Here is an 11,900-nt window from a genome sequence, read left to right as displayed (position 1 = left end):
CAATGACAACATTTATTGCTGCTACTATTTGTTAGATGCTTATTGTGTGTAAAGCATTATACCAGGAACTTTACAAACATTATGCCAATTCATACGTACTAAATCCTCATGAAGTTAAGTATTGTGCTGGCAAAGAAATTGAAGCTCAAAGAAGTGCAGTAACTGGCCTAAGTTCATGTGGCTAGTAAGTAGCAGAGTTGATACTTGAATCCCGGTTGAGAGGAGGCGTATTCCTCCATATGGTGGGAGACTGACGTAAAGCAGAGAGGTTCTGGCCATGATGGTGCCTGCTGCTAAGGCCATGTGGCTGCCACAAGAATGGCTTGGTCCAAGGGCAGCAAATATATGGCAAATGTACTGCCTGTCACTCCCTGTAGTTGTCCCCATAGCGGACATCACTAATTTATCATGATACTCTCTCCTGCTGATCACAGATGCAGCCTCATAATCCTCCTCACCACAGCACTGCAAGCCACCCCTAAGTCAGTCTTGGCCATCCTGGTGTAGATGCTGCAGGAACACGGGAATGACAAAGAACTGGGCTTGAGTTTGAGGTACCTAGCTCTGCATCCTGGTTCTCCCTCTTCAAGCAGTTCCTGAGCTCACTTCACCATCTGTGAAATTTGAAGGCTTGTGAGGATTAAATAAATGCCAAAGTGTGAACCGCAGCGCCTCCAGCACAGTAAGTCCCAGGGAAGCATTTGTGTCCTTCTTTCAAAAATAGTGATCAACACGTTTAGACTTGGGTCAGGGGCAAGGGTAGGTTTCTCAACATCTTAGAACCTGACCTAATAGAGAAAGGCAATGACAATGAACCTGTATAAAGAGGTCCAGGGGCCAGGACCTACAGTGACGAGAGTGGCTAATGTGTCAAAAAGTGATCTAGCCATGTTTGGAGGGAGGCCCCATGAAAGAGAGGCAAGGAAGCCAAGTGTGGCAGCAACCAAGAATCCCTGGATCAGGCTCAACCTGGATACAAATTCAAACCTATATCAGCCCAGGTGAGCCAGCCAAGGTGACCTGAGGTGAGGCTTTGGTAGCCCTAGGATGAAGAATGTGTGCTAGACAAACAGAATGTGTCTTACTTGACCTTTTCATTATTTTCCATGTAGGTTGTGTTGGGTTTTCTTCTAGTTTTCTAAAGTTGAAAAATGACAATTTATTCTGTTTTAATTTGAGGGGAGGAGGGGACTGTCCATATCAAAAAGGAAGGTGAGTTTCAGAATAGCCTAGATGCCAAGAGTCATGAGGGCAATGACCATCTTCGGGAAGAATGGAGAAGAGCCATGGAGCTGGAGCCAAGCAGAGAAGGGACAGTTCAGGGGTGTAGATGGAAGAAGACTAAGAGGTAGCCAGCAGGAACTGCAAGGTCTTCTCCTACCTTTGATTTCAGTCTCCTATCAGATTTAAGTAGATCGTTGCATGTCCCTCTAAAGTCCTAGTGTCCTGTTATCTCATTTACCCTTTCCAGGTCTTGACCTTGGGTTGATGGATGTGGGGGAGGTCTAGAAAGAGCCCCAAGTTATAGAGGTTAGCAAGTCATAGATCCTAGCTTAGAGCACCAGATCTTGGCAGCAGTTTAGGGCCTGGGTTTTAGGGAGAAGGAAGGAAACTATTGTTCAGAACCAGGTCCTAGTTCAGGGTGGGTATATTAGGCTCTACTGATGGAAAGGACTGAAGGCTTTCTTGGGTCACCTGGAGTCAGTATATACATATGTTTTGAATGAGGAAAGAAGTATGATAAGGAAGAGCATGGAAACAAGGCAGTTAGAAATCTCAACCACATAGTCAGGCCTCATGGGTACCAAGCAAGAAGAACCTTGAAGAAGAATAGGAACTGAAGTTTAACTGGATTTTGCAGAGATCAAAACCAGAAGACTGAGTCAATCCCATGTCGCTCTAATGATCAGGATAGATTGTTACCCATAGCAGTTCTCATCTTCACTGAAGTGTTTTCTACTCCACATGTCTGCTTCTTTGTGTTTATCTACTTCTCAGGCGGTAGACCAACCCCCTCACTGTACTCATACCTTTTGCTTACTTATAATTTAGTTTATGCATAAATATCACTTACTTATGGTTGCTCATGGTCTCTGCTTGCATCAATTTCTGCTCCTAACAGCAGTGAAAATATTCTCTCTAGGGAATCTCATAATTCAGATTCCCAATAGAGAAAATCTAATTGGTCCAGATCATCATTATTGTCTCAGTTGAGAAAGAACTTTAGAAGTCACGACCTCATAGATTGGTTGTCGTGAGTTTTCCAACTATGAGAGGAAGAGTTTTCCATTGAAAGCAGCCCATGACTATGCAACTGTGTACTTAGCCTGTGTCCTCTTTCTGTCCAGATTGGAAGTTTCCAAAGGGCAAGGCCCAGAAACTGAGACTCTGTTGCTCCCGCCTGTGTCAGTCATAGGTGATCCTGAGGACTGTGTGGGAGATGAGTCTACCTGCCTCAGAGGTCAAGCACATCACCAATAGGAGTCAATATCAGTTATGTGGCACTTCCCATGGCCAGGCATTCCATAGAGAGAATCACATTTAATCATTACAACGACTATTAAAAAAAATTATTATGTCAATTTTACAGATATGGAAACTAAGACTTAAGCAACTTGTTCAAGGTCACAAAGTCAGGCAATAACATACAACTTTTGGAGCCCTTCATGAGTTTGGCCTTCCCAGCACAGACCCCTGTAGCGACTATGTGATCAAACTGGGGGAAGGAGGTTCAAATAGGAAAGCCAGTCTCCTGACTCTGTGGGAAGGTCAGGAACATAGAGAAAGAAGTTCCTGTTCCTGGCCTTGTGTGCTTTTCTCCTCTAGCCCAAGCTGGCCAGGAACTCAGTTGGCGTTATATAACTGGTGGATGGCTCCTTTCTATACTATCTCTTTGTGGAAGAGAAGGGACTATGCTCAAAACAAGGGTCTGTCAAAGTATAAAGAGGGACCAGTTATGCTTTGGTCTCATCACTACCCTCCTCCTCCTCCTCCTCCTCCTCCTCCTCCTTCTCCTTCTCCTTCTCCTTCTCCTCCTCCTCCTCCTCCTCCTCCTCCTCCTCCTCCTCCTCCTTCTCCTTCTCCTTCTCCTTCTCCTCCTCCTCCTCCTCCTCCTCCTCCTCCTCCTCCTCCTCCTCCTCCTTTTCCTTCTCTCCCTCCCTCCCTTCTGCTTCTTCCTATATCCTGGTGCCTCAGTGTCAAGATATCTAACAACACCCAACTATTCTCTCGAAAGCCCTGAGACAGTTTGGCCCACCCATCCAGACACCCCTTTGTCCAGATTCTGGACACCAGGACCTCTCTATTCCCTGCCTCTAACTTTCCCTGTCTCCCCCCCATCAAAATGTCTATACTACTAGAGCCTCTAAGCTAGGAAACTGGAAAGCAGTTGAAATAAACCAACTCACTCCAAGTTGGGAGTAAACCAGATGGATTACTAATTGGGGAGATTTAGAAAACATTTGTTGAAAGTCTACCTTGTGATAGGTTTTGTGCAGGGGACTGGGGAGGAGAACTGTGAGACAGAGGAGATCGCTTTTTACTCAAAAAGTAAGAGAAGAATACAAATAATGAAGCCATGAATGCCACAAAGAGGAGCATGACTTTATTAAGACTGGGGAAGGGTATTATATCTGGGTCGGGTGTGGGAAATCAAGAAAGGCCTATGGAAAAACCAAGATGACGGCATAGGTAAACACCTGAAATTGCTGCCTTGCACAACCACTTCAAAAATACAACTAAAAGACAAAACAGACATCATCCAGAACCACAGGAAGGCTGGCTGAGTGGAAATTCTACAACTAGAAGGAAAGAGAAAAGCACACTGAGACTCAGAGTAGGTGCAGAAGTAAAGTGCAGAGGTACGGAGGCTCGAGCGCGTGTGGAAAGGGGCTGGCAACAGAAGACACCGGTGTCTTTTGCAATCGGGAGGGAGGCAGAAGCTCCAATGGCCCTTACTCCAGTTCCGGGCGAGTCTCTGGGGACCCAGACTCATACGGGGAGAAACTGGACTGTCTGGCATCTGGCAGAACTCGAGGGCGGCTTTCTCTCAGAGATGCTTGCAGCAATTACCACGGGACACTGAGACAGGACACTGAGACCCGGGGCCTCTTAGGGCAGGACTGAGGATCAGCCATAGCTGTTTGCTCCGCCCTGTTGATTCCCTGAGACCCTGCCCCTCTCAAGCTGTGTGAAGAGGCTTTTGCATATGAACAGGCTGGCCCTTTGAGATCTAAAATTACCTAACAAACTGCAGCTGGGTCAGAAAGACCCAGAACATCTAAAAGAAGGCCCAAGGCCCCACAGCAGCTTGCATTGCTTCACAGCTGGGCCTCATCTGGGCACCTCCAAACCCCAAACAAGGAAGAGGAACCTGCAGATCTCTCCATAGCTCCTGCTGGATAGCCTCAGGCAGAGGCTAAATTAGCACCTCCTTAGAGATCCAAGAGCCTGTGTACCCAGTGGTCAGATTGGGACAATCCAGATTACAACTCCTCAGATCCATAAGGGACACACTCAGGGGGCAGACTCAGTGAGCACCAAAGCCCCACTGAAGCAAGTCTTGCCCCAGAAGGGTGTCTTCAGCACAGAAGTTCTCCCACTGTAGACACAGCTGATTCTCACAGACAATTGGCCTGGAGGTCAATTCCTCCCAGTGATACCTAAAACAATCAAGGCTTAACTACAAAAAGACTGTGCACACAGCCCACAAAGGGGTGCACCAAGAGTGTCCACCCCAGGTAATTGGGGAGGCTGAGCCACTGGGCCCTATAGGACACCTAGCACACAAAGCCACTCTGTCAACACAGGGAAGCATAAAAATGCAGAGACAAAGAAACAGATCACAAATGACAGAAATGGAGGAAAGCAAATGACTGGATATAGAGTTCAAAACCACGGTTATAAGGTTTTTCAAGAATTTTCTAGAAACTGCCGATAAATTTAGTGAGACCCTCGAGGATATAAAAAAGGACCAACTAGAAATTAAGCATACACTGACTGAAATAAAAAATAATATACAGAGATCCAACAGCAGACAAGAAGATCCCAAGAATCAAGTCAAAGATTTGAAATACGAAGAAGTAAAAAACACCCAACCGGAAAAGCAAAAAGAATCCAAAAATATCAAGATAGTGTAAGGAGCCTCTGGGACAACTCCAAGCGTCCCAACATCCAAATTATAGGGGTGCCAGAAGAAGAGAGAGAGAGCAAGATATTGAAAACCTATTTGAAGAAATAATGACAGAAAACTTCCCCCACCTGGTGAAAGAAATGGGCTTACAAGTCCAGGAAGTACAGAGAACCCCAAACAAAAGGAATCCAAAGAGGACCACACCAAGACACATCATAGTTAAAATGCCAAGGGCAAAAGACAAAGAGAAAGTCTTAAAAGCAGCAAGAGAAAAAAAGTCAGTTACCTACAAGGGAGTACCCATATGATTGTCAGCTGATTTCTCAGCAGAAACTATGCAGGCCAGAAGGGAGTGGCAAGAAATATTCAAAGTGATGAATGCCAAGAACCTACAACCAAGATTACTTTATCCAGAAAAGCTATCATTCAGAATTGAAGGTCAGATAAAGAGCTTCACTGATAAGAAAAAGCTAAAGGAGTTCATCACCACCAAACCAGTATTATATGAAGTGCTGAAAGGTATTCTCTAAGAAGAGGAAGAAGAAAAAGGTAAAGATAAAAATTATGAACAACAATTACATATCTATCAACAAGTGAATCTAACAATCAAGTGAATAAAAAATCTGATGAACAGAGTAAACTGGTGATTATAATAGAATCAGGGGCATAGAAAGGGAGTGGACTGACAATTCTTGCGGGGAAAGGGGTGTGGGGGGTGTGGGAAGAGACTGGACAAAAATTGTACACCTATGGATGAGGACAGTGGGGGGGGGGGGTAAGGGCAGAGGGTGGGGTGGGAACTGGGTGGAGGGGAGCTATGGGGGGGAAAAAGAGGAACAACTGTAATAATCTGAACAATAAAGATTTATTAAAAAAAAAAAAAGAAAAGCCTATGGAGCACAACTATTTGAGCTGGGTCTGGAAAAATCAGTGGGAGTAAGACCTATAGAGGTGCGGGGGCCATGGTCAGGCAATTCAGACAAAGGGTGCAGGTGGGACACAGCCCTGAAGGTGGGCCTGGAACCTGTATCCACAGCACAATGGGCACAATGTGTGAGGAAGATGATTCTCTTTGAAATTAGAGAGGAACGGAGATTTCTTTAAATCCCAGCCTTCAGTTTGTTCCTACAGTGGAAGGACCCAAGTCCTTCTACAATTTCTTTTCCTCCCCTTTCCCATGATGCCCCCCCTCCCCCCGGCCCCCAGTCCAGTCCCTCCCTCCCTGGAAAATGGGGCTGGGTGCTGTTTTGTCTTCCCCAGCTTCATCTAAGGGCTAACCTGCATTGGAGGCAGCTCCCACCTGACGCTCCAAGGCTTTGGGCAGACCTCCCTCTCATCAGGCTTGTTGGAGCCCAGACGGCAGACCTGGAGGCTCTCCATGGGGCCTCAGAACAGCATGCCGATCTTTTTCACTGGCTCCTTTCCCTCCTCCCAAGTTGACCCAAAATTCTTGGTTTCTATTAACTATAATAATAGTCCTCCCTCTGGATAACTTACCCACTATTGATGCCTAATTTCCATGTGGCACAATAATGATATGAACAGCACTAAATGTGTCACATTAACTTTGCTCACAGTTTTGCATCATTATACCACCGAACTTGATTTATATGCACTGAGTCTTTAACTGCTCTGGGTCTCACCCCACATATGTAAAACGAGGGGTATGGGTTAGGTTAGGTTTTCCCCACCTGGCTGGGGCTCTGAACCACTGGTCAATCAGCTTTTAGAAATAGAGAACTCTGAGCCCTGCCCCCTAAATTCTGACCTAGCAGATCTGGCATGGGGCTCCCAAATCTGTATCTTTCTCTTAGTTTTTCCAGGTGTTCCTACTGCATCCAATCCAAGGATTGACATTTGGGAAACGCGGGAGTAGCGTCATCCCTGGGACCCTTTCCAAACTCATTTAATCATTTATTGATTCATTCACTGCAGAGGGGACACTAGCAGAGATGGGCTGAGAGAAGAAAGGGACAGATGTGGCAGACATTTAATCCATTTTAACAAGATTAGAGTTTATCTCAAAGGCAACGGAAAGGCTTTGGAGGGTTTTAAGCAGGGGTGACACAATCAGATTTTGTATTAGAAACGTTCTTGTGTGGAAGGTGAGCTGGAGGTAGGAGACAGGGAGGAGTGCCATTATCTGCTTGAGACAATGATGGAGACCGATGATGGTGGCCGGGATTGGAGTGGTGGCAGTGAGGGTGGAGAGAGGACAGGTCTGTGGTGTTCAGAAAGTGGAATGGAAGGGATTGAATGATTTTTTTCTTTCGGATCTGGATGTAGTGAGGTATTGTTTTTGTTTGATTCTGCAGCCTTCATTCCTTCCTAGGTTGGGAACTCCTCGCTGTGTGGCTCTTTCTCGGTTAGTTCAGGGAGAAGCAGATACCCCAGGTTTTCACTCAAGTGCTGGTGAGTCAGGAAAGCAGGGACAGCAGAGCAGCTATTCTGGAGGCAGCACAAGTAGCCACAACTTTCAGTGCCCAGAAGCAGCATAACAGAGCTCCAGGGGGGTGCCACCAGCTGATGCCAGCAGTGGTGGCCATGCCGCCTGGTGCCCTGCCTTTGCCTCCAACAACCAAGTTCTCGCTGGAGTGCTGCATGGGCTTGACTTGGTGAAGTCCTAACAGCATCAGACTCTCTGTTCCTGCTTTACAAGACTGGTTCTCTAATGCCCCCCTGCCACTCTGTACGCTATGAAAACACTTTCAGTGAATTCCTTTTCTGCCCAAACTGCCCAGATCGTTTCTTACACCCAGGATCTCTGACTGGTACCTAACTGCATTGGAAGCAGCAAAGATGTGAGCAGCTGGGACAGTGCTAACGATGGGGAATGCATGCAGAGGAGCAGGCTGTGAGGGAAAGAATCCCAGGTGCTGCTGGCTGGTTTACAGAATCTGGTCCTGACTTGCTCACCCTCAAGAAAGGAAGCTTGGGTTGAGCCTTTCTTCACCAGTGAGCGCTTTCTCTGAACTGCACAACTCCATTCCAACCCGAGTAGCCGAATGGTCCTTGCACTTGCAGACCATCAAAAACAGCCTGGTTTCACTGTGGTCCCATCTCTGGGAGGGGGAGCCCTTTAATAGCCTTCCCAGTGCTCTCCCAAATTAATGACATTTTTGACCTCCCAGGCTATTGGAAGTAAATGAGACCACAGATGAGAAAGTGCTTTATTAGCCATAGACAGGGCTGAAAAAATCCTAGGCAGCACATATTGGTCATACTCTACTAAATACAACTCAGAAGTTATATATGTTGACTGTTTTCTAAATTCAACCACTTTTCTACCTACTCACCTGGTAATCGCCAAGATGTTCTCTTTTGTTTTCACATATATGGCAAATGCAGTGGCGACTGGAACCAAGGTTGATACATTTGTGTTGTAGTAAAATACACATGATATAACTTACCTTCTTAACCCTTTTAAGTGTACAGATCAGGGGCCTTAAGTACATTCACATTGTTGTGCAGCCATCATCACCATCATCTCCAAAACTTTTCCATTTTCCCAAACTGAAACTCTGTACCTTCTAGACATTAACTCCCCATTCACCCCTCCTTCCAGCCCTGGGCAGCCCCACTCCACTCTCTGGCTTTCCTAGGTACTTCCTGTAGGTGGAATCATACAGTACTTGGCCTTTGGTGACTGGATTATTTCACTGAGCATAATGTCCTCAAGTTCATCCATCTTGCAACATGTGACAGATATCATTCCTTTTAAAAGCTGAATGAGATCCCCTTGTATGTATATACCACACTTTGTTTATCCATTTGTCCATTGATGGACACTTGGGTTGCTTCTACCTTTTGGTTATTGTGAACCTGGGTGCTATGAACATGGATGTGCAAACAAAGTGTATATTTTTATGATCTCTTCTGATCAAGCAATTAAGTAAATTTATAAAACTGCACTTTAATTTTTCTGTTTTGTAATTCTGAAGAATTATATAATAGAATTTTCATAAAGTGGGTCACACCTGTATTCTTTATTGTTCCAAACTAGGAGGATGGAGGAACACCTACACATGTCCCTTTCACATGTAATGGCAGCACATTAGGGCCTACCAGTGAGGAGTCATTCTTTAAGGGCGATTGCACGGGCCGATGTCAAAGCTATCAGGTAACTCTCTCCACTCTTCAGTCGTGGTCAGAGAGAGTACCCTGACCCTCAATCTTTTTAAAAGGATCCTCCCTTTCCCCACTCCTCCTTCGAGAGGACTAGCCTAACCTACCTTCAGTCTGTCACTAGATTATTCTGACGTGCTGTGGCTCTCTCAGCAACATCAGTAACCACGAATTCTGCATCTCTCGATGGTTTTCTGCACTTGGATAGAAATAATAAAGTATAAGAAGTACATGTTCATTTGCCTTTGTCCACACCTGCTCTGGCTCAGGACTGCCACCTTAGTGTTCTCAGAGTCATTTGCAAATGGGATAAGAACAAAATGGCAAAAGTCAGAGGAGGAGAAAAAAAAAAGATCCCCAGAGCTTGAAAGTAGGGGCTCAGTTTTCATCCACAAAGTAGGTTTGGAGTCCGGACTTGGAACACCACAGAGAGGGTGTCTGCGTTTCCCTCAGCGCTCCTCCAGCTGAAGCTTTCTGTAAGAGGGGAAAATGCACAAAATAACCCTAAACTTCATGATAACCCAGCTGTGTGGGTCTCTATTTCCATTTTACAACTGAGGAAATGGGCTCGGAGACATAGAACTTTCCAGGTTGCGGAGTGTGGACTTGAACAGAGTCCTGCCTTGGATGGCGCTGCTTCCCTCATCCTGCTCTGCTTCTGACCCCTCCAACCAGGGCATTTCCCCTCTTTTCTGTGGAGTGACCTCCAGAGGGAGGGCTGTGACAGCCTGTGCCTCCCCCTCTGTGGGTACATCAGATTTTGACAAGCTCCAGCCATACCTCGCTGCACTGCTTGGAGGCAGTTCTTGGAGCATAAAAGGAAGTTCTAGATATGCCTTATTCTCTGTTGTCTCAGTTCTTTTTTCCTCATTTCCACAGCCCAAGAAAACTCCCGCCTGCCTCGAACCATCTTCTCTCCCTAATACCCATTACTAATCATTTCTCACCACTTTCGACAACACAGAGGATAGTAATAAAAATTCAGACACATACTCTGGGACATACAGATGAGAAACTCAAAGAGAAAAGCTATCAGGAAAAATCACATCCTGGTCCAACCCGGCCTCCTTGGACCCAGTGCAGTTCTGCCCGGAGGCTGGGAGGCACCGAATGACCTCTAGAGGGCCCTGCCTGCCCGGGAAGCCGGGAGCGCCGGTGCAGTTGCTTGCTCTCTGCAGACGCTCCCTGTCGCCAGCCCGTGAATTCATTCGCTGTCTTGCTTGTTTAAAGAGTGAGGCGTTTGCTAATTGAAAACTAAAGATCCCTCCGTGCCCCTCACAGCCGGCTTGCAATCCACTCAGCCCTGCAAGATCGGGTTAAAAAGGCAACACAGAGACACAGTGTTCTTGGGTCAGTAGAGCCCACAGAGGTAACATCTTGCTCTCTCTTCTGAGACCTGAATGGGCAAGCTACCCTCCTCCCCCCCCCCCCCCCGCCCCCTTCGGAGCAGCCAGGCTACAATTGTCTAACACTTCCTCATCTATTACCTTCAGTGAAGCCAGAAAGAAAGGTATTTTTAGACCCAATTAAAAGATGGGGAATCTGAGGCTCAGAGAGATTAAACAATTTAGCCAAGGTCACACAACTGGCAGGTGACAGAAGCAGGACACCAATCCAAGTCCTCTGACTAGTCAAAAGAGGAGTGGCCTCCATGCTGGGTGGCTCTGCCCTGGACCCCATGCGGAGGTGCTGAGCTAGAAGGCACCAAATCCTCCTTAAGTGGATTAAAACCTGGAAAGAATGGCCTAAGTAGACGAGGAGGAGCACTGGCGTTTCAACTATGTCTGTAATGTTTCATTGCTTTGAAAGCAAATAAGTCAACATGTTAGGATTCCTGATTGTTGTAAAATCCCCCTATGAAGCTTGCGGGGGCTGGAGGGGGCGGGGGGCGCGGGGGACAGTCCGGATCCACACCATAGTTCTAAAGGCAAGGGGTAGGGGAAGAGGAACACTATGTCCACTTACTCCTGCTTCAGCTTCCTCCAAAGATGCTGCATTTGAGAGAAGTGCTGGTCTTTGCTTGGGCAAATGGTCCAGTGCTGATCTCTGTGGGATCAGGAAGGTCATCCCAATTCTCTGGGCCTTGGTTCCCCCTTCTAGAGCAATCAAAGTGGAAATTAGATGAGTGCTAAGGCCCTTTCCAACTCAATTTTCCATAATTGTGTGGTTCAATGGAGGAAATGCAAACTTAATCTTTGTGGCCTAGAGTGGCTTGACTCCAGCCATAATGGACTGACTCCCTGGCATGCAGGGTCAGTCCTTCTCCCATGCTGCTCCCTGTGCCTGGAATGCGGTGCTGCCTCTCCCCTGTGGAACTGGGCTTCTCCAACGGGCAGCCCCCTGTGAGGTTTCTTTGGTCTGTGCTCCACAGCACCTGTTTGAGCCATCGGTGCTGTGCTATGTTACACTATTTCCTGCAGGTCTCCACTCTGGATTGGCAGGACATCAGAGCTAGGGCCTGGTTTTATTCCTCTCTGTGATCCCAGAATCTGACATAGAGCCCAGCAGAGGGAGGACAGTCTATGCTAATTCCTAGAGAAGAAAGGGAATGAGAGAGAGCGGGTAATAGGAGAGGAAGGAGATTTCTCTGCAGCCCAAAGGACCCTGGGCAGAGGACACCACAATCTCCTTTCCTCCCCACCCC

This window comes from Myotis daubentonii, chromosome 9, assembly GCF_963259705.1.
Source record: "Myotis daubentonii chromosome 9, mMyoDau2.1, whole genome shotgun sequence".
NCBI lineage: Eukaryota > Metazoa > Chordata > Mammalia > Chiroptera > Vespertilionidae > Myotis > Myotis daubentonii.
Note: the sequence above shows the minus strand (reverse complement) of the source record.